At 46.7% G+C, this 22794-nt stretch overlaps 1 protein-coding gene across 1 annotated transcript in view; it reads left to right on the top strand.

Annotated features, from left to right (window-relative positions):
• tmem67 (transmembrane protein 67) overlaps positions 1–22794 on the top strand; it is a 495060-nt gene that overhangs the window by 427858 nt on the left and 44408 nt on the right. The gene's annotated exons all lie outside the window — the stretch shown is intronic.

The raw sequence follows: 22794 nt of genomic DNA, 5'->3' as shown, positions 1-22794 counted from the left end.
AGGCAGTGCGGCACTGGAGACACTACCTAGCCGGCAAACGTTTCACCCTGCTCACCGACCAGCGGTCGGTGGCTTTCATGTTTAATAACAAAGGGGGAAAATCAAGAATGACAAAATACTCAGGTGGAGGATCGAACTATCCACGTTCGACTATGATATTATGTACAGGCCGGGAGCCCTTAATGAACCCCCAGATGCCCTATCGCGGGGAATGTGTGCCAGCATTCATACGGACAAATTACAGGGTCTCCACAACGACCTCTGTCACCCAGGGGTCACCCGACTATACCATTTTATAAAGTCCCGCAATCTGCCCCACTCCATCGAGGAGGTCAGGGCAATGACCAGAGCCTGCCGCATCTGTGCGGAATGCAAGCCTCGTTTCTACAGGCCTGACCGTGCACACCTTATCAAAGCCACACGGCCATTCGAGCGCCTAAGTCTGGACTTCAAGGGACCCCTTCCCTCTGCCGACCGTAACGTATACTTCCTCAATATCATTGATGAATATTCCCGCTTCCCCTTCGCCATTCCCTGCCCAGACATGACCAGTGCCACGGTCATCAAGTGTCTCTGTAATCTGTTCTGCATGTTTGGCATGTCGAACTACATACACAGCGATAGGGGGACGTCATTCATGAGTGACGAGCTGCGCCAGTTCTTGCTCTCGAAGGGGATAGCCACTAGCAGAACCACTAGCTACAACCCCCGGGGTAATGGGCAAGTGGAAAGGGAGAATGCTACTTTTGGAAGGCTGTCACGTTAGCCTTAAAGTCAAAAGGCCTTCCAACCTCCCGCTGGCAGGAAGTCCTCCCAGACGTGCTCCACTCCTTAAGGTCTCTGTTATGTACTGCCACTAATGCTACCCCTCACGAAAAGATGTTCGTTTTCCCCCGGAAATCCACCTCAGGCATATCTCTACCCACGTGGCTGACGTCTCCGGGAACAGTACTATTGCGGAAGCACGTGAGAGGCCATAAAACGGACCCCCTTGTGGAAAAGGTACAGCTCCTCCATGCAAACCTTCAGTATGCCTATATCGAATACTCTGACGGGGGAGAGGACACTGTTTCCATAAAAGACCTCGCTCCCTCGGGGAGCGGAGAGAACGATGGGAGACTACCCGATGAAGACCTACACTACAAAGAGACAGGACGCCCAGAGGTATCAATACCCAACTTTAACCTGGAGGACACTGCAGATAACCTGGAAGACACTGCGGAGGCCCGGACAGCGGAGGAACCAGAATCCACTCCCCTAGAGGCACCCCAACCGGCTTTGCGCCAATCACTGAGAACTGCAAAACCTCCTGACAGACTCACTTATACCAACTTTTAAGAAACATCACCCCGATGGACTAAATCTATAGTAGAAGGGGTGAATGTAATGAAATCTGTTTGTCTTGATCCTGTATTCGTTTTGCACTCATGTATATTACCCTCCCCCACTGTGTATAGTTTCACTTCCTCTTTCCCGACTAACCTGGGAGGTTCCAGGTCTTGGCTCTTGGCTCCGCCCCTGACTTCTCTTACATAAAGATCCCAGGATCTGTATGACTCATTCCTGTGAACCAGTCGGCGTGTTGAGATGTTAGCTCTGATCTTAGTGATTAAAAGCCAACTTGTTTAAGTCTATAACTTCTAGTTTTGTGGTTATTGAAGGCCCATCATCCACCCAAACTGTTTCACTATCCTGATCCTTTGACCCAATATCATTTCTGACTATTGCAGTGATTCCATCCTTGATTAACATAGCAACCCCACCTCCCTTTCCTTCCTGTCTGTCCTTCCTAATTGTCAAATACCTTTGTATGTTTAGTTCCCAGTCATGATCATCTTGCAGCCATGTTTCCGTAATGGCCACCAGATCATACCCATGTGTATTTATTTGTACCATCAACTCGTCTATTTTGTTACGAATGCTGCGTGCATTCAGATAAAGAACTTTCAAATATGTTTTCTGACAATTTATTCCTGCTTTTACCCCCTTTACTACTTTACCATTATACATTCTGTCCCTTCCTGACATGTTCTGGTTTTTAATTCCCCCACTGCTACCTTGCTCTATTGCCTTCTCCGCTTTCATTTTTATTTTTCGCTCTCTTAAAACCTCCCCCCCACTAATTAGTTTAAAGCCCTCTCTACAGCCCTAGTTATTCGATTCGCCAGGACTCTAGTCCCAGCACTGGCCAAGTGAAGTCCGTCCCAACGGAACAGCTCTCTCCTGTCCCAGTACTGATGCCAGTGTCCCAAGAAGCGAAACCCATTTCTCCCACACCAGTCTTTGAGCCACGCATTTAACTCTCTAATTTTATTTACCCTAGCCAAATTTGCACGTGGCTCAGGTAGTAATCCAGAGATTATTACCCTTGTGGATCTGCTTTTTAATTTGGCCCCTAGCTGCTCAAACTCCCTCAGCAGAACCTCTTTCCTTGTCCTATCTATGTCGTTGGTACCAACATGGACCATGACAACTGGATCCTCCCCCTCCCACTCCAAGTTTCTCTCCAGCCCAGAGGAGATGTCCTTAACCCTGGCACCGGGCAGGCAACACAGCCTTCGGGACTCTCGCTCTCGGCTGCAAAGAACCTTATCTATCCCCCTAACGATACTATCCCCTACCACTACAACATTTCTTTTATCTCCCCCCACTTGAATGGCCCCCCGCTCCACGGTGCTGTGACCAGGTTGCTCATCCTCCCCGCAGTCCCCGTTCCCATCCTCACAGGGAGTAAGAGCCTCAAACCTGTTGGACAAGAGCAAGGGCTGCGGCTCCTCCAACACTACCTCCTGGATCCCCGTACCTGCCTCACTTCTAGTCACACCATCCTGTCCCTGGCCACGGACTACATCTGAATTAATTAATCTAATTGGTGTGACTACTTCCTGGAACACAGAGTCCAGGTAACTCTCCCCCTCCCTGATGTGTCTCAGTGTTTGAAGCTCGGACTCCAGCTCATCAACACGGAGCCGGAATTCCTCGAGCAGCCAACACTTACTGCAAATGTGATCACCGTGAGCATCAATGGTGTCCACCAGCTCCCACATATTGCAGCAGCAACACATCACCTGATCTCCCATTCTATGTAATTAATTAAATTTATTAATATTATTTTTAAATACCCACTGCCTCGATTCTAGATGATGAATATCGCACCTTATAGAAACTATAAACCAGAGTAAAGAGACAAATACTCACCAACCAATCACTTACCTGCTTTCTGGTGACGTCACACTTCGATTTCTTTTTACCTCTCTCCTTCCCTCTGTGTTCCGAGTTCGGAGACTGGTACGCCTTGCCTGGTCTCGGGAGCCTTTTATAGCCCCGCTGCTGCCGCTGAAATTCCCGCTGACGCTGTGAGGCCTTACCTGGTCTCGGGAGCCTTTTATAGCCCCGCTCTGCCGCTCGAGTTTCCCGCTGGGTCCACTTTTGTTCTTGATATATATATAGATGATTTGAACTTGGTGTAAGGAACACAATCACAACATTTGTTGATTATGCAAATGTTTGGTAGACAGCAACCAAGAGGATTGCAGAAGATTTCAGAAGACATAGACAGGTTAGCAGAATGAGCGAACAGGTGGCAGATGCAATTTAATATGGATATAAGTGTGAGGTCAAATGTTTTGGGTGAAAAATGAAGAATGCGAATGAATGTACACTTAATGAAAGGACACTGAAAAGTGTGGATGAACAGAAACCCAGGAGTTTAAATACATAATGGCCCAGAAATTCGGGTCGGGGGCTTCCCGCGGGTGCAAGCCCCCGATCTGTACTTACCTAGCACGCCGGCCGTTGAGCTGTGCGCCCCCGTGGAATTCCGATCCGGGGCCTGGTCCAGCTGCCGGCGCGCAGTGCTTGCATATCACAGGGGCGCAGTTAGTTCGAAGCATCCCCTGGGATCACGTGTGCCATGGGGAGCCAATCGGAGCAGGGAATGCTCCATTCATAAGTCTGACAGGAAGTGCTGTCAAACTTAGAAATACTACGGGCCCTTTCTTCTTACAAAACATCACTAAATCTTCAAATAAATTTTTAAAAAACATCACATTTTTTAAATAAACTATAAATTAAATGAAATAACTATTTTAAACAATAATTTAAATTTTTGAATTTTTTTTTTAATTTTCTAGCGGGGCTAAAAATAAACTTACCTTGCTTTAAAGTATTTAAAAATAATAAACCTGTGGAAAAAATGTTTTAATTTTAATTAATTCACCACTTACCTTGTAAAAAGCAGGCCTTACGCCTGCTTTTTACATTTCTAAATTCTGCAGGCTTACCTTCCCGGGAAAATCTGTAAAAAAAAACAAAGTTTGATGCGCACACGCAGCCTCTCCCGCGCACGCGTTCGACCTCTGAACCCCTGCTTTCAGGGGAACGGAAGTGCTGGTTTCCCGCGCATGCACAGTGCATGCAGGAAACCGGCACTTCCATTGGGCCTACGGGTGAGTACCCCGTGCGTACTCACCCGTGGAGACCCGAATTTCTGGGCCAATAAGTGTGAGCGCAGGTAGATAAAACCATAAAAATGCCAATAGAATTTAGGATTTTATAAACAGAGGCAAAGTGTACAAGAGTAAAGAAGTAATGATGACTTTATACAAAACTTTTGTTGGACCGCAGTTAGAGTACTGTTTTTGGCACCACATTATAAAATAGACATTAAAGCCCTAGCGAACATACAGCTTAGATTAACCATGATGATGCCAGGGAAGAAAAACTATAATTGTGATGAGACACTTGAGATGCTGGCGCTAGACAAGCAAAGCTTAAGAGGAGATTTAATAGAAACTTTTTTTTAATTATGAGGAGTTTAGATAGAATGAATAAGACAGTTCCCTATGGGATGAGGGGTCATAAATTATCACTAAGAGGAGAAATGTTGCGTTAGGTGATATTTCTTTATACAGAAGGTTGTCAGATCATGGAATACTTTGTCACAGGGAGTAGTTGAGGCAGAGACCAATGCATCTTTTAAGGGAAAATTGAGGAGAAAACAATATTAGTTTTGGATTGCTCAAGCAAAGAGCCGGTACATACACAATGGACAGAATGATAGGAAGGCAAAATAAACAAAAAGCCTTATTGGTAAACTATTAAAATTAAATAACATGCACTTTGATGATTTGCAACAATGTTAAGCTTTGGAATAGCTAGAGAAACTGAATGATAGCATCAAAAATGGGAAGCAAGATGACAAAGGACCAGAGGATTTAGAATAGTCTACAACGTGACAGACAAAAGAAAAAGACAACAGGAAACTTACTGAAGTTAAATCATAAAAGATCAAGCAATACTGAGCCAACACCCTGTTAGCATTCAATGTATTATCTCTGTCAGTCTCAATAATAAAAAGGTATAGAATGAAAGAGACAGCCACAAAACTTTAACTGCATGCTGAACTGCAAGCTAAATAGTCAACTACAAGAGAAATGCAGGGAACAGCACAAACCGCTGTACATAGCCTTATTTGATCTTACAAAGGCCCTCGAACTGTCAACCGTGAGGGATTATGGAGTGTCCTCCTCAAATTCGGCTGCCCTCAAAAGTTTGTTACCATCCTCCGCCTGCTTCACGACGACATGCAAGCCGTCATCCTGACCAACGGATTCACCACAGACCCAATTCATGTACGGACCGGGGCCAAGCAAGACTGTGTCATCGCACCAACGCTCTTCTCGATCTTCCTGGCTGCAATGCTCCATCTCACCCTCAGTAAGCTCCCCGCTGGAGTGGAGCTAATTTACAGAACAAACGGGAAACTGTTCAACCTCCATTGCCTCCAGTCCAGATCCAAGGTCGTCCCATCCTCTGTCATCAAATTACAGTATGCAGATGACGCTTGCGTCTGCGCACACTCTGAGGTCGAACTCCAAACCATCGTCAACACCTTCACTGAAGCATACGAGAACATGGGCCTTACACTAAACATCCGTAAGACAAAGGTCCTCTACCAACCTGCCCCCGCCACACTGTACTGCTCCCCAATTATCAAAATCCACGACAAGGCCTTGGACAACGTGGACCACCTTCCATACCTTGGGAGCCTACTGTCAACAAGGGCAGACGTCGATGACAAAGTCCAACACCGCCTTCAGTGTGCCAGTGCAGCCTTCGGTCACCTGAGGAAGAGAGTGTTTGAAGACCAGGACCTCAAACCCAATACCAAGCCCATGGTCTACAGAGCAGTAGTGATACCCGCCCCCCTGTATGCTTCAGAGACATGGACCATGTACAGCAGGCACCTCAAAGCACTGGAGAGGTACCACCAATGCTTCCTCCGCAAGATCCTGCAAATCCATTGGCAGGATAGGCACACCAACGTCAGTGTTCTCGCTTAGGCCAACATCCCCAGCATTGAAGCTTTGACCATGCTCGATCAGCTCCGATGGACGGGCCACATCGTCCACATGCTCGATATGAGACTCCCAAAGCAAGCGCTCTACTCGGAGCTCCAACATGGCAAGAGAGCCCCAGTGGGCAGAGGAAACGCTTCAAGGACACCCTCAAAGCCTCCTTGAAAAAGTGCAACATCCCCACTGACACCTGGGAATCCCTGGCCCAAGACCACACAAAGTGGAGGAGAAGCATCCGGGAAGGCACTGAATACCTCGAGTCTCTTCACCGGGAGCAAACGGAAGCCAAGCGCAAACAGCGCACGTCAACCCAAGCACCCCATCCACCCGCCCCTCAACCACCATCTGACCAACCTGTGACAGAGACTGTAGGTCCTGCATTGGACTCATCAGTCACCTGAGAACTCATTTTTAATGTAGAAGCAAGTCATCCTCAGTTCCGAGGGACTGCCTAAGAAGAAGAAGAAATAGTACATATGTCTGACAGACAATAAGACTTAACAAAATGTTTGGCAAGAAAGAACAATTTCAAGTACTCGGTAATAGTATTCTCCTGCAAAATCAATACAGATATCAGCAGGTTACTTATCTGGTCCTATTCCATTGTGGAGAACATTTCAAATCACCAACTTGCTGCTTTCTTCCATAGTCATAGGTAGAAAGAGGGATGAGGTCCTGCAGGCAAATTTTAGGGAGCTAGGAAAGAGATTAAAAAGCAGGACTTCAAAGGTAGTAATCTTTGGATTACTCCCGGTGCCATGCGCAAGTGAGTATAGAAATAGGAGGATAGAGCAAATGAATGCGTAGCTGGAGAGATGGTGCAAGAGGGAGGACTTCAGATTCCTGGGGCATTGGGGCCAGTTCTGGGGGAGCTGGGACCTGTACAGGCCGGACGAGTTGCACCTCAACAGAGCCGGTATCAATATCCTCGCGGGGAGGTTTGTTAGTGCTGTTAGGGAGGATTTAAATTAATACGATAGCAAAATACTGCGGATGCTGGAAATCCAAAATAACAACAGAAAACGCTGGAAAAACTCAGCAGGCCAGGCAACATCCGTGGAGAGAGAAACAGAGTTAACATTTCAGGTCGAAACCCTTCTTCAGAACTGAGAAAAAAGCAGGAAATGAAACAGATTACAAAGCAAGTTTGGGGTCTGGGAAATGGGGAAGGGGATGAAAGAACAAAAGGGAAGTTCTGTGAGAGGTGAGGAGACATTAAGAGATATTCAAGGTGAGACGAGATGGTAATAGGACAAGTAAAGAGACAAAGGATGACTCTAGATGAAGTGTGAAATGCGCTGGCAGAATGAAGGACAGTTGCCATGTGGGAGAGAAAAAAAAAGGAAAAGGCACAAACCAAAAGTGTGGATAAAAAATATATATAAAAATATAATAGGGGCCAAGGTTATGATCTGAAATTGTTGAACTCGATATTGAGTCCGGAAGGCTATAAAGTGCCTAATCGGAAGATGAGGTGCTGTTCCTCGAGCTTACACTGAGCTTCCATGGAACAATGCAAGAGGCCGCGGACGGTGAGGTCTGAGCGGTGAATTAAAATGACAGGCGACTGGAAGCTCGGGGGCACCCTTACGGACTGAACGGAGGTGTTCCGCAAAGCGGTCACCCAATCTGCGTTTGGTCTCCCCAATGTAGAGGAGACCACATCGTGAGCAGCGAATACAGTATACTAGATTGCAAGAAGTACAAGTAAATCGCTGGTTCACCTGGAAGGGGTGTTTGGGGCCCTGGACAGTGGGAAGTGGGGAGGTATAAGGGCAGGTGTTGCATCTCCTGCGCTTGCATGGGAAGGTGCCGGGCGAAGGGGAAGGGGTGCTGGGGGTGATAGAGGAGTGGACTAGGGTGTCTCGGAGGGAGCGGTCCCTACGGAATGCTGAAAGGGGAGGGGAAGATGCGTTTGGTGGTGGGATCACGTTGGAGCTGGCGGAAATGGCGGAGGATGATCCGTTGAATGTGGAGGCTGGTGGGGTGAAAGGTGAGGACAAGGGGAACCCTATCATGGTTCCGGGAGGGAGGGGCAGGGGTGAGGGCAGAAGGGCGGGAGATAGAACGGACACGGTCCAGGGCTGTGTCAACCACGGTAGAGGGGAATCCTCGGTTGAGGAAAAAGGAAGACATGTCGGAAGCACTGGTGTGGAAGGTGGCATCGTCGGAGCAGATGTGGCGGAGACGGAGAAACTGGGAGAATGGAATAGAGTCCTTACAGGAGGCGGGGTGGGAGGAAGTGTAGTCCAGGTAGCTGTGGGAGTCAGTGGGTTTGTAGTGAATGTTGATCAGTAACCTATCCCCAGAGATGGAGACGGAGAAGTCGAGGAAGGGAAGGGAAGAGTCGGAAATGGACCATGTGAAGATGAGGGAAGGGTGGAAATTGGAGGCAAAGTGAATGAAATTGTCTAATTCAGGGCGAGAGCAGGAAACGGCACCGATACAGTCATCAATGTACCGGAAAAAGAGGTGAGGGAGGGGACCCGAGTAGGACTAGAACAAAGAGTGTTCCACATATCCCACGAAAAGGCAGGCATAGCTAGGACCCATGCAGGAACCCATAGCAACAGATTTAAATTAAGTTGGCAGGGGGATGGGCACCAGGATGTAGCATTAGAAAGGAGAAACAATGGGCACAAAGGATTAGGAGAGATGGATAGCACTAAAGTAAGAAATAGTAATGTATTAGGTGGGGTCAGACTAAGAGATGGTCTAAGATAGGTTTACAGTGTATGTATGTGAATGTACAAAGCATAGTAAACAATGTTGATGAGCTGCAGGCGCAAATAGCCACATGGGAATATGATGTCGTGGCAATGACAGAGGCCTGGCTCAAAAATGGGCAGGATTGGATATTAAATATTCCTGGATATAAGGTGCTCAGGAAAAATAGGGAAGGAAAGATAGGAGATAGTGTGGCAGTATTGGTTAAGGAGAATGTTACAGTGCTGGAGAGAGAGAGGATGTCCTGGAGGGGTCAAGGACAGAATCTATATGGCTAGATTTAAGAAATAATAGAGGAGCCATTACACTACCAGGTGTATTCTATAGGCCACCAACTACAGTAGTGGGAAAAATATGGAGGAGCAAATTTGCAGAGAAATTACAGAGATATGCAAGAACTATAGAGTAGTGATAATGGGGGACTTCAGCTATCCTAATATAGACTGGGATAATAAGAACATAATATGAGCAGGAGTAGGCCATATGGCCCCTCGAGCCTGCTCCGCTATTCAATAAGATCATGGCTGATCATCTACCTCAACTCCACTTTCCCGCTCGATCTCCACATCCCTTGATTTCCCTAGAGTCCAAAAATCTAGCTATCTCAGGCTTTCTTAAGGCTAAGGGGATCAAGGGATATGGGGAGAAAGCAGGGACAGGATACTGAATTTGGATGATCAGCCATGATCGCATTGAATGGCGGAGCAGGCTCGAGGAGCCGAAGGGCCTACTCCTGCTCCTATCTTCTATGTTTCTATGTTTCTGCTTCCTCCTCTGCCAATTCCAGTGCTAACGGGTGGTGCTAAGGTAGGGAATTTCAAGGCCTATCTTCTATGTTTCAGCCTTGAATATACTCAAAGACTCAGCAGTCACATCCCTCTGGGGCAGAGAAGTTCAAAGATTCACAACCCTTTGAGTGAAGAAATTCCTCCTCATCTCAGTCTTAAATGTCCTACCCCTTATCCTGAGATGATGCCCCCTAGTTCTAGACACTCCAGCGAGGAGAAACAACCTCTCAGCATCTACCCTGTCAATCCCCTTCAGAATCTTGTATGTTTCAATGAGATCACCTCTCATTCTTCTAAACTCCAGAGAGTATAAGCCCATTCCACACAGTAATAGTGTAAAGGGCAGGGAAGGGGAAGAATTTCTGAAGTGTGTTCAGGGGAACTTTCTTGATCAGTACATTTCCGGCCCAACGAGGAAGGAGGCATTGCTGGATCTGGTTCTGGGGAATGAGATAGGTCAAGTGGAGCAAGTGTCAGTAGGTAAACATTAGGGAACAGTGATTATGGTATCATAAGGTTTAGATTAGCTATGGAAAAGGACAGGGAGCAATCTAGAGTAAAAATACTTAATTGGAGGAAGGCTAATTTCAGTGGGATGCGAACGGATCTGGCTCGTATAAATTGGAATCACAGATTGGCAGTCAAAATTGTAGTGGAACAATGGGCTGCCTTTAAAGAGGAAATAGATCGGGTACAGTCGAGGTACATTCCCACTAGGTGGAAAGGTAGGGCAACTAAAGTCAGAGCTCCCTGGATGATGAAAGAGATTGAGAGTAAGATGAAACAGAAAAAGAGCGCGTATGACAGATGTCAGGTTGAGGATACATCTGAGAATCAGGCTAAATATAGAAATTTCAGAGGAGAAGTGGAAAAGGAAATAAGAGGGACAAAGAGAGGGTATGAGAACAGAATGGCAACTAACATAAAAGATAATCCAAAAGTCTTCTATAGACATATAAATAGAAAACAGGTAGTAAGAGGAGGGTTGGGGACGATTAGGGACCAAAAAGGAGACCTACGAACGGAGGCAGAGGGTATGCCTAAAGTACTAAATGAGTACTTTGCATCTGTCTTCACCAAGGAAGAAGATGCTGCCATAGGCACAGTGAAGTAGGAGGTAGAGGAGATAGTGGATCGGATAAAAGTTGATAAAGACAAGGTACTAGAAAGGCTGGCTGTACTTAAAGTATATAAAGTCACCAGGATCGGATGGGATGCATCCTAGGATGCTGAGGGAAGAAATCACGGAGATACTGGTCAAACTCTGCCAATCCTCCTTAGAAACGGGGGTGGTGCCAGAGGACTGGAGAATTGTAAATGTTACACCATTGTTTAAAAAAGGGTGTAAAGATAAACCCAGCAACTATAGGCCAGTCAGTTTAACCTTGGTAGTGGGGAAGCTTTTAGAAACAATAAGAATTACAGAGGAGTTTCCCTGCTGTCTGCCACAGGGAAAGTCATTGCAAGAATCCTCCTCAATCGCCTTCTCCCAGTGGCTGAAGAGCTCCTCCCAGAGTCGCAATGCGGATTCCGCCCACTAAGGGGCACAATGGACATGATCTTCACCACGCGCCAATTACAAGAGAAATGCAGGGAACAGCGCCAACCGCTGTACATGGCCTTCTTTGTGCTCACAAAAGCCTTTGACACTGACAACCATGAGGGATTATGCAGTGTCCTCCTCAAATTCGGCTGCCCTCAAAAGTTTGTCACCATCCTCCGCCTGCTTCACAACGACATGCAAGCCGTGATCCTGACCAACGGTTCCACCACAGACCCAATTCATGTACGGACCGGGGTCAAGCAAGGCTGTGTCATTGCACCAATGCTCTTCTCGACTTTCCTTACGGCAATGCTCCATCTCACCTTCAGTAAGCTCCCCACTGGAGTGAAGCTAATTTACAGAACATAGAAGATAGGAGCAGGAGTAGGCCATTCGGCCCCTCGAGCCTGCTCCGCCATTCAATGCGATCATGGCTGATCATCTAAATTCAGTACCCTGTCCCTGCTTTCTCCCCATACCCCTTGATCCCTTTAGCCTTAAGAAATATATCCAACTCCTTCTTGAATATATTTAATGAATTGGCCTCTACTGCCTTCTGTGGTAGAGAATTCCACAGGTTCACCACTCTCTGGGTGAAGAAACTCCTCCTCATTTCTGTCCTAAATAGCTTACCCCTTATCCTTAGACTGTGATCCCTGGTTCTGGACTCCCCGACCATCGGGAACATCCTTCCTGCATGTAGTCTGTCCAGTCCTGTCAGAATTTTATAAGTTTCAACAGACGGGAAACTGTTCAACCTCCGTTGCCTCCAGTCCTGATCCAAGGTCGTCCCTTCCTCTGTCGTCGAATTACAGTACGCAGACGACGCTTGCATTTGCGCACACTCGGAGGTTGAACTCCAAACCATCGTTAACACCTTCACCGAAGCATATGAGAGCATGGGCCTTACACTAAACATCCGTAAGACAAAGGTTCTCTACCAACCTGCCCCGCCACACAGTACTGCCCCCCCGATTATCAAAGTACATGACAAGGCCTTGGACAACATGGACCACTTTCCATACCTCGGGAGCCTACTGTCAACAAGGGCTGACATCAATGACGAAGTCCAACACTGCCTTCAATGTGCCAGTGCAGCCTTTGATCGCCTGAGGAAGAGAGTGTTTGAAGACCAAGACCTCAAACCCGGCACCAAGCTCATGGTCTACAGAGCAGTAGTAATACCCGCCCACCTGTATGCCTCGGAGACATGGACTATGTACAGCAGACACTTCAAAGCACTGGAGAGGTACCACCAATGCTGCCTCCGCAAGATCCTGCAAATCCATTGGCAGGATAGGCGCACCAACATCAGTGTTCTCGCTCAGGCCAACATCCCCAGCATCGAAGCTTTGACCACGCTCGATCAGCTCCGATGGACGGGTCACATCGTCCGCATGCCCGATACAAGACTCCCAAAACAAGCACTCTACTCGGAGCTCCGATACGGCAAGAGAGCCCCAGGTGGGCAGAGGAAACACTTCAAGGACACCCTCAAAGCCTCCTTGAAAAAGTGCAACATCCTCAATGACACCTGGGAATCCCTGGCCCAAGACCGCATAAAGTGGAGGAGAAGCATCCAGGAAGGTGCCGAATCTCTTCGCCGGCAGCAAGCGGAAGCCAAGCGCAAACAGCGGAAGGAGCGCACGTCAACCCAAGCACCCCACCCACCCGCCCCTTCAACCACCGTCTGACCCACCTGTGACAGAGACTGTAGGTCCTGCATTGGACTCATCAGTTACCTGAGAACTCATTTTTAATGTGGAAGCAAGTCATCTTCAGTTCCGAGGGACTGCCTAAGAAGAAGAAGAAGAGAAACAATAATCAGGGACAACGTTAACAGTCACTTAGACAATGGTGGATTAATTAAGGAAAGCCAGCAAGGATTTGTTAAAGGTAAATCGCCAACTTCATCGAGTTTTTTTGATGAGGTAACAGAGAGGGTTAATAAGGGCAATGCGGTTGATGTGGTGTACATGGATTTTTTTTATTCGTTCATTGGATCTGGGCATCGCTAGTGTAGTGTCCGTGTGTTGATAAAGACACTGAAGACAGGAGTTGGTTCATAGGTGTTTACTAAGCAAAGTCTGGGGGGGGGTTCTAACGGATATACACAATATACAGGCTTATATAGCCCGAGTGGCAATTACCGGCATTACAGCACACCTGGGGCTCTTAAAGGCACATGCACTACAATTCCTCCCCTTTTAGCTAACCAGTACATCATATTTTAAGTAATTATTAATTACATGTTATAAGAAAAATAATATACACATTACTGTAGTTAATTAATTATAAGTCAGTCTCTCAGGAGGCTTCCTGACTCGGTCCGGATAACGCCTCGGGGGTGTAGTAGTTTCTGGTGGTGTAGTAGGTTCTTTTGGCAAGGCTGATTCGGCTTGAATGCCAGTGTCGGGTTCATCGGGTTCCAGTATCACCGGATCGGAGGTAGATATGGGTATCTCTAGTTCATCGTTAGACGTATAGAGTTGTGGTGTAGGTTGTCCCTTTTCGGATGACTTTATGATTTGGTCAGCATGGCGCCTTATTATGCTTTCTCCGATGTCCACGGTATACATCAGTGGTCCTAGTCGTGTGCAGATAGTTCCAGGCTGCCATTTCTCGGTACGGTAGTCCCGGGCCAAAACTTGTTGACCTATCTGGAAGGTTCTAGTTCGCCTTTCATTCATGCCTTGAAATTGTCGGTTCTCTACGTCCCTTCTGATGTTTGGTTTGATCAAATCCAGCCGGCATCTTAGTCTTCTATTGAAAAACATCATGGCGGGAGTTTGGTTTGTAACCACATGTGTTGCATTCCTGTACACAAACAAGAAGTTATCTACCTTATGTTGTAGATTTATGTCTTCATTACCCATGGCCTTTATGGCCTTCTTGAAGGTCCGGACAAACCTTTCAGCCAATCCATTGGTGGCGGGATGGTATGGGGCGGACGTGTAGTGCTTAACCCCATTGTTTTTTAAGAACTTCCTGAATTCTTCGGACACAAATTGCGGTCCATTATCAGAACAGATCTGTTCCAGCAGCCCATTCCTGGCAAACATGGTCCTTAATACTGTGATGGTTTTTTCCGTGGTGGTGGAGGACATCTTTATTACCTCCGGCCACTTGGAGTGTGCATCAACCGCGATTAAGAACATTGAGTCCATAAATGGACCAGCAAAGTCGATGTGCACCCTTTGCCAGGGAGATGAGGGCCACTCCCATGGATGTAGAGGGGCTTGTGGTGGAGCATTTTGGACCTTCTGGCATCCTAGGCAGCTCTTGGTCATTTCTTCGATGTCTCCATCGATACCTGGCCACCATACAAACGCCCTAGCTAGGTTCTTCATTTTCACTCCACCCAGATGCCCCTCGTGAAGCTCCTTTAGCACTTTATCCTGGAGTTTGGGTGGAATTACCACTCTGGATCCACACATCAAGGTTCCTCGGCATACTGACAGCTGTTCTCTTCTTTGCGAGAATGCTGGCAACAGTGGTTCGCCATGTGCTGGCCATCCCTTCACTGTTAAATCGTAGACCCGTGAGAGAGTCGGGTCATTTCTCGTCTCTCTTTAAATGGCAGAATTTGTTACTGGTAGACATTCCACTATGGTAGAGTGGAACATCTCTACTGGGTCTACTGTAGGTGCCTCTTCTACCGTTGGCAACGGTAGGCGCGATAAACCGTCAGCATTCCCATGCTGTTTGGATCCTTTGTATTCTATGTTGTATTGGTGTGCCCCTAGAAAAAGGGACCACCTCTGTAGCCTTTGCGCTGTCATAATGGGGACACCCTTTTTAGGGTTGAATATGGAGAGGAGGGGTTGATGGTCAGTCAACAAGGTAAATTTTTGTCCGTGTAGGTAATGGTTGAATTTCTTCACTCCCCATACCAGGCTGAGTGCTTCCCTGTCGATTTGGGCATAGTTACGCTCAGCTGAGTTTAATGAGCGTGACGCAAAAGCTATCGGCCGTTCTGAGCCACCAGGGAATTTATGGGATAATACTGCTCCTATGCCGTAAGGGGATGCATCGCACGCCAGTCTGATTGGCAGTGATGGGTTGTAATGAGCCAAAACTTCTTCGGATGTGATTAACTCTTTGCATTTCTGGAAGGCACGTTTACAGTCTTCGTTCCATTCCCAAATCACTCCTGTTTGTAAAAGTTCATTAAGAGGGTGTAGAAGAGTTGATAAGTTCGGTAAAAATTTATGATAGTAATTTGTTAATCCCAGGAACGACCTTAATTGTGAAACATTTTCAGGTGCTGGGGCTTTTATGACCGCTTCAATTTTTTCAGGTGACTTATGCAACCCTTCATAATTAATTATGTGGCCACAATATGATATCTGATTTTGGAAAAATTCGCACTTGGGGCGATTTGCTCGTAGGCCCTGTTCTTTCAGCCTAGTGAGCACCTGCTCCAAATTGGCAAGGTGCTCGTTGTCGTTTTCTCCTGTTACAAGGATGTCGTCTAGGTAGCACTGAGTCCCCGGAATCCCTTGCAGGACTTGCTCCATAGCTCTTTGCCAGATAGCTGGAGCTGATGCTACTCCAAAAACCAGTCGATTGTACTGGTACAGGCCTTTGTGTGTGTTTATCGTCAGATACTTTTTAGAGGCCTCCTCAACCTCCATCTGTAGATATGCCTGTGCCAAGTCAATTTTGGTGAAACGTTTCCCTCCGGATAGTGAGGCGAAAATATCTTCTATCATCGGAAGAGGATACTGTACTGTGTGAAGGACCGGGTTTACAGTCACCTTGAAGTCTCCACAGATGCGAATTTTTCTCTGTTCTTCAGATTTATCATTATTCAATGCTTTTTTCATGACTGGAACGATGGGTGTTGCCCACTCGCTCCAATCTATTTTGGATAATACGCCTGCTTTTTCCAAATTCTCCAGCTCTGCCTCGACTGCTGGACGAATTGCGTATGGCACCGGTCTTGCCTTAAAAAATTTGGGAATTACTGCATCTTCCACTTTTATTGAGGCGGTGATGCCTTTCAAGGTTCCTAGTTTCTCTTGAAACACTTCTTTGGCGTTGGCCAAGATGTCTTTTAATCGTTCAGGTATGATGTCATCATTGGTTTTTTTCTTACTGGTCACCGTCAGTGCCTGAATGGAGTGCCAGTCTAAACGTATTTTCCTGATCCATTCACGTCCTAACAGCGGTGGGCCACCATCTTGTAGAATGTATAAATACAACTTTTGTATTTCCTTGCCGTTGTATACAACAGTCACCTTTATTTTTCCTTTGGGGTATACTTTCTGCCCCGTATATGTTTTTAAGATAATGGATGTGTCTTTTAAAGGTATATGCGGAAATAGCCTCTCGTAATCCCGTCGATTTATTACGGTCAGAGCTGATCCTGTATCTAGCTCCATTTTAACTGGGGACCCTGCTATCGTGAGGGTAACCCAAATGGTATGGTAATCATCTTTGGCAAGTACATTATGTAATTTGAGACAGCTTAGTCTCTTATTTTCGGAGTCACTATCGTTCTTCTGGTCTTCGGAGCTACTGTCCGTCATCATTTGTACCTTCCTGTACTTTTCTTTATTGATTTTTTTTTTCTGTCTGTGGATTTATTTTGTCCAGATCGGCATACCCGTGCAATGTGTCCAATCTTTCCACATTGCCTGCATGCTTTGTCCTTGAACCAGCAGTCCCTCTGGTTATGGGTGGATCTGCTGCAGCGATAACATCTTTCGAAACCCTGTGTCATTTCATGGGTGCCGAAGTCCTGTGTCTTTTGTTGTATCTCTGCAGCTCCTCTTGCTGCTGCTTCGTATGATACAGCCATACTGAAAGCTTTGTCCAATGTTAAATCTTTTTCAGAAAGCAGCCTTTTTTGTGTTCCTTCACTTAAGAGACCACAAACGAATTTGTCTCACAGATAATCTGATAGTCCTGCCCCGAATTGGCAGTACTTTGATAGCTTTCTTAATCCGGTTAGGTAATCAGCGTTACTTTCATTCTTGTGTTGATTTCTCTTGAAGAACTTGAATCGTTCTGCTATCAGCAGCGGTGTTGGGTTTAAGTGCTCCTGCAGGGTATCAACAATTTCTTTAAAATTCTTGCTCTTTGGTTTGGCTGGAGTGATTAAATTTCGTAACAGCCCGTATGCCTTTGCGCCCATTAGGTTCAGCAGTACTGAAGCTTTTTTTTCATCTTCTATTCCATTTGCAGTGCAATATACCTCTACTCTTTCCACGTATGTGGTCCAATCCTCTATTCCGCTATCAAAAGCATCAATATTGCCAGACTTAGGCATTTCAGAAAAGATATGGCGCTTCCTGTGCTTTTCTTTCTTTTCTGCAGCAAAGATATGGTGCTTCCCGCGCTTTCCCGCCGCTGCTGCCGATGACAACGCTGTTTACCGCGGTTTCCATTCTTTTTTTAAATTTATTTACTGTTGGAGGCTCGTTCCCGCCGGACTTTCTCTCCAGGTCTGAACGCTGACCTGCTTGCCGCGCCGGCCGTCTCCCGAGTGCTCCCTCCCAGTCGTTATTGCTTGCCTCCGATTTCGCTGCCTGTCTCAGCTGTAGAGTCAGCCGCTGGAGCCCCAGCCTGACGCCCAGGAAGGATTAGCGCAGTACCTGCCACCAGCTTGGCCAGCTGGTGAAACCACAGCTTCTCTCACTTTCTTGAGTCTTCTGGACGCCCGAGGAATCGATGTCCTTGAGGTGCTGCCGAATTGCAGGTAAGTCCGTTTCCACTTCGTCGCCACTGTAGTGTCCGTGTGTTGATAAAGACACTGAAGACAGGAGTTGGTTCATAGGTGTTTACTAAGCAAAGTCTTGGGGGGGGGATCTAACGGATATACACAATATACAGGCTTATATAGCCCGAGTGGCAATTACCGGCATTACAGCACACCTGGGGCTCTTAAAGGCACATACACTACAGCTAGCATGGCCAGCATTTATTACCCATCCCCAATTGCCCTTGAGAAGGTGGTGGTGAGCTGCCTTCTTGAACTGCTGCAGTCCGTGTGGTGAAGGTACTCCCACAGTTCTGTTAGCGAGGGAGTTCCAGGATTTTGACCCAGCGACGATAAAGGAACGGTGATATACTTCCAAATCAGGATGGTGTGTGACTTGGAGGGGAACTTGGAGGTGGTGGTGTTCCCATGCACCTGCTGCCCTTGTCCTTCTAGCTGCTAGAAGTCGCGGGTTTGGGAGGTGCTGCCGAAGAAGCCGCAGCGAGTTGCTGCAGTGCGTCTTGTAAATGGTACACACTGCAGCCACGGTACGCCGGTGGTGAAGGGAGTGAATGTTTAAGGTGGTGGATGGGGTGCCAATCAAGCGGGCTGCTTTGTCTTGGATGGTGTCGTGCTTCTTGAGTATTGTTGGAGGTGCACTCATCCAGGCAAGTGGAGAGTGTTCCATCACACTCCTTACTTGTGCCTTGTAGATGCTGGAAAGGCTTGGGGAGTCAGGAGGTGAGACACTTGCTGCAGAATACCTAGCCTCTGACCTGCTCTTGTTGCCACAGTAGTTATGTGGCCGGTCCAGTTAAGTTTCTGGTCAATGGTGACCCCCCCCAGCATGTTGATGGTGGGTGATTCGGCAATGGTAATGCCGTTGAATGTCAAGGGCGGTGGTTAGACTCTCACTTGTTGGAGATAGTGATTGCCTGGCACTTGTGTGGCGCAAAAGTTACCTGCCACTTATCAGCCCAAGCCTGAATGTCTTGTTGCATGAGGGCATGGACTGCTTCATTATCTGAGGAGTTGCGAATGGCACTGAACACTGTGCAATCATCAGCGAACATCCCCATTTCTGACCTTATGTTGGATGGAAGGTCATTGATAAAACAACTGAAGATGGTTGGGCCTAGGACACTGCCCTGAGGAACTCCTGCAGCAATGTCCTCGGGCTGTGATGATTGACCTCCAATCACCACAACAATCTTCTTTTGTGCACGGTATGACTCCAGCCAGTGGAGACTTCCCCCCCCCTCCCCCCCCGCATTTCCCTTTGACTTCAGTTTTACTAGGACTCCTTGCTGCCACACTCGGTCAAATGCTGCCTTGATGTCAAGGGCAGTCACTCTCACCTCACCTCTGGAATTCAGCTCTTTTGTCCATGTTTGGACCAAGGCTGTAATGAGATCTGGAGACGAGTGGTCCTGGCGGAACCTAAACTGGGCATCAGTGAGCAGGTTATTGGTGAGTAAGTGCTGCTTGATAGCACTGTTGACGACACCTTCCATCACTTTGCTGATGATTGAGAGTAGACTGATGGGGCAGTAATTGGCCGGATTGGATTTGTCCTGCTTTTTGTGGACAGGACATTCCTGGGTAGTTTTCCACATTGTCGGATAGATGCCAGTGTTGTAGCTGTACTTGAACAGCTTGGCTAGAGGCGCGGCTAGTTCTAGAGCACAAGTCTTCAGCACGACAGCCGGGATGTTGTCGGGGCCCATAGACTTTGCTGTATCCAGTGCGCTCAACTGTTTCTTGATATCACATGGAGTGAATCAAATTGGCTGAAGACTGGCTTCTGTGATGGTGGTGACCTCAGGAGGAGGATGATATGGATCAGCCACTCGGCACTTCTGGCTGAAGATGGTTGCAAACACTTCAGCCTTACCTTTTGCACTCACATGCTGGGCTCCACCATCATTGAAGATGGGGATAGTCATGGAGCCTCCTCCTCCCGTTAGTTGTTTAATGGTCCACCACCATTCACAACTGGATGTGGCAGGACTGCAGAGCTTTGATCTGATTCGTTGAATGTGGGATCGCTTAGCCCTGTCTATAGTATGCTGCTTCCGCTTTTTAGCATGCATGTAGTTCTGTGTTGCAGTTTCCCCAGGTTGGCACCTCATTTTTAGGTACGCCTGATGCTGCTCCTGGCATGCTCTTCTGCACTCCTTAGTGAACCAGGGTTGGTCCCCTGGCTTGATGGTAATGGTAGAGTGAGGGATATTCCAGGCCATGAGGTTACAGATTGTGGTGGAATACAATTCTGCTGCTGCTGATGGCCCATAGCGCCTCATGGATGCCCAGTTTTGAGCTGCTAGATCTGTTCTGAATCTATCCCATTTAGCACGGTAGTAGTGCCACACAACATGATGATGGGTGTCCTCAGTGTGAAAACGGGCCTTCGTCTCCACAATGACTGTGCGGTGGTCAATGCTACCAGTGCTGTCATGGACAGATGCATCTGCGACAGGTAGATTGGTGAGGACAAAGATTTCCAGAAGGCGTTTGAGGAAGTGCCACATAATAGGCTTGCCAGCAAAGTTAAAGCCCATGGAATAAAAGTAACAGAGGCTGCATGGATACGAAATTGGCTAAGTGAGGGGAAACAGAGAGGAGTGGTGAACGGTTGTTGTTCAGAGGGGAGGAAGGTATACAGTGGTGTTTCCCAGGGGTCGGTTCTTGGACCACTGCTTTTCTTGATATATATTAATGACATGTATGTCGGTGTACAGGGCACTATTTCAAAATTTGCAGATGCAACAAAACTTGGAAATATAGTAAACAGTGAGGAAGATAGTGATAGACTTCAAGAGGACATAGGCTAGCGGAATGGGCAGACACATGGCAGTTGAAATTTAACGCAGAAAAATGCGAAGTGATACATTTTGATAGAAAGAATGAGGAGAGGAAATAAACTAAAGGGTCCAATCCTAAAGTGGGTGCATGAACTGAGAGACTAGGGGTATATGTGCACAAATCGTTGAAGGTAGCAGGGCAGGTTGAGAAAGCAGTTAAAAAACCTTACGGGATCCTGGGCTTCATGAATAGAGGTATAGAATACAAAAGCATGGAAATTATGATGAACCTGTATAAAACACTGTTTCAGCCTCAACTAGAGTATTGTGTCCAATTCAGGACACTGCACTTTAGGAAGGATGTGAAGGCCTTAGAGAGGGTGCAGAAAAGATTTACAAGAATGATTCCATGGATGAAGGACTTCAGTTACGTGGATAGACTGGAAAAGCTGGGGCTGTTCTCCTTAGAGCAGAGAAGATTGAGAGGAGGTTTGATAGAGGTGTTCAAAATCATGAGGGCTCTGTACAGTGTAGATAGAAACTGTACCCATTGGCAGAGGGGTTGAGAACCAGAGGACACAGATTTAAGGTGATTGGCAAAAGAACCAAAGGCGACATAAGAAAAAACTTTTTTATGCAGCGAGTGGTTAGGATCTGGAATGCACTGCCGGAAAGGGTGGTGGAGGCAGACTCAATCACGACTTTCAAAAAGGAGTTGGATAAGTACGTGAAAGAAAAAAAAATTCAGGGCTGCAGGAAAAGGGTACGTAAGTGGGACTAGCTGAGGTGCTCTTGCAGAGAGCCAGCACGGGCTCGACGGGCTGAATGGCCCTCTTTCATGCTGTAACCATTCTATGATTCTATGAAATCATGACTGAATTACTACTAAATAATCTCAAGCTATATGAAAATAATTTTGAAATAAAAACAAAAAAATGCTGTTTTGGGAGTAAATTTTCCGAAGCACCGCACACAGAAAATGCCTTGCTGGTGGCGGGCACAGGTCAGGGAATGCAGCCTCTGAATTTCCGGGCTGCATTTTTTTGTCTGATTTTTCCAACAGATAATTTATTAAAGAAAAGTGGGCATTGCTGTAGATATGTGAAACCCCACTTTACATAATATAATTATTTATATGAGGACCACTGCTGAATTTCTTGATGTAGAGCAAGACACAAGTGTGCTTCTCAAGGAGACTTTTTTGGCCTGCTTTATATATTCTCTTAAATCAAGGTTGCATTTGGAAACCAACTGATGATTTTTGGGGACTAGACATTTATGTGCTGATGTATTGTACAATTCACATGCTTGTCGTTGCCTTCTTTTTTGGTCCTTTTTGCTGCAGCCTGCATTTGGCCAACAATTAATTGCCTGCAGTCTTAACTGCTGCTGTATAAGGTGCAGTCTTTCTGCTGCTGTCCCACCTCCTATCCTGGTTCACTCCCAATGGTTGTGGACAGCCTTTTCCTTTTAGCAGATGTTAGTAAGTGAAAGAGCAGAAGAAACACCACCCCTGAGTTCCCGTAGTGTTTTTCTAGACCTGGCTGCTTTATAGTTGATCATCAAGAGCTCTGTACATGAAACATTTGACCCTGCCAGCACTGTACCATATAGCTTCTGTGGAATTCATACATGTTTCTCCCTCGGATGCAAGTAATGGCTAATTACATTGGGGCTGTGCTTTCTTTGTGTAAAGAAATAATACAAATATATGCAAAGGTGCCCACACTTACATTGGCATTACTTTTCATACCACTGTACTTTCTCATTTGCTTCTAGGTATAGCGAAACCTGGAAGGCTGAATTCACTTGCCCTAAAACCTATTCCTAGGCAGCATGGGCCCCTGCTTTAAGAGGTGGTTGGCAT

This window comes from Somniosus microcephalus, chromosome 7 (genome assembly GCF_052327205.1).
Source record: "Somniosus microcephalus isolate GS21.2 chromosome 7, FLI_Smic_1.0, whole genome shotgun sequence".
In the NCBI taxonomy this organism is placed as follows: domain Eukaryota; kingdom Metazoa; phylum Chordata; class Chondrichthyes; order Squaliformes; family Somniosidae; genus Somniosus; species Somniosus microcephalus.
This window is presented reverse-complemented; position numbering and strand designations above follow the sequence as displayed.